Source organism: Octopus sinensis, unplaced genomic scaffold (assembly GCF_006345805.1).
Source record: "Octopus sinensis unplaced genomic scaffold, ASM634580v1 Contig15786, whole genome shotgun sequence".
NCBI lineage: Eukaryota > Metazoa > Mollusca > Cephalopoda > Octopoda > Octopodidae > Octopus > Octopus sinensis.
The window spans coordinates 43863-44792 of NW_021833914.1; the positions used below are offsets into that span (position 1 = coordinate 43863).

Consider the following 930-nt stretch of genomic DNA (forward strand, 5'->3'; position numbering starts at 1 on the left):
CAGTATTTGACGAGGCTTGCTTGCAGTAGAAGGAAGCTGAACTTTCGATCCAGGATGATGTCTCGAGACAGAATTGTTGGGACGCAATATTGTGCAAAGCTATTGTTGATGACCTAAAGCGGGGGTTGAACCAACACTGTTTTGTCTGTTTGCTTTCTGGGCCACAACACGGAAGGGTGCATGGCTCCACGCATTTCCATACAGTTCATTCGGTACTTTTATGGACGACGATTGTGAGATAATTGGTGTTCAGGAGATCGGGTCCCGCATGTCTGCTATCACAGGCGACGGCCGCGAATCAAAATGGTTTTTTCGAGCGGATATTCCTCGCGATAGTACGCTCTAATTCTTTCTCGATCGCGTCGGCATCCCGCCCATTAAGCTTTTTTTAATTAACTTGTAGTTATTTACTTTGTTTTTTTTTTTTTTTTTTTTTTTTTTTTTTTTTTTTTTTTTTTTTTTTTTTTTTTTTTTTTTTTTTTTTTTTACTTTGTTGTTTGTGGTTCATTGATTTCTAAAAAAAAATTTTCAAATTTATAAAATAAAAATGTACCGAAGTACACGAAAAAATACGCCGTAGGACAGCCCGTATGGAACCGACCACACTCGAAGGCGACCCAAAGTGCAATGGATGGCCAGCGAATGGCACATTTGCCTAATTGATAACAAACATGCACGACCAGGTAAGTACTTAGCATATGCACACATTAGGAAATAGATACAACTAAATTATTAAAATGTATGGATTTTTACTTAGCTTTGAGGTATATACATTTAAATAGATTATCCAATTTTTTATTGAGTTTTAACATAAATGACAAATTAAGTAATTACAAATTTATTAAATTTATAAAAAGGTGATTTTTAAACACTACTTGTTTAATCCTTGATCGCTTAAATGTTTATATTCTCCATTCGACTGTATTTATG

At 34.9% G+C, this 930-nt stretch overlaps 1 pseudogene; it reads right to left on the bottom strand.

The window, feature by feature from the left end:
- Nucleotides 1–546: 546 nt before the first annotated feature.
- LOC115230563 lies at nt 547–691 on the bottom strand (annotated as a pseudogene).
- Between the last annotated feature and the right edge of the window lie 239 nt (nt 692–930).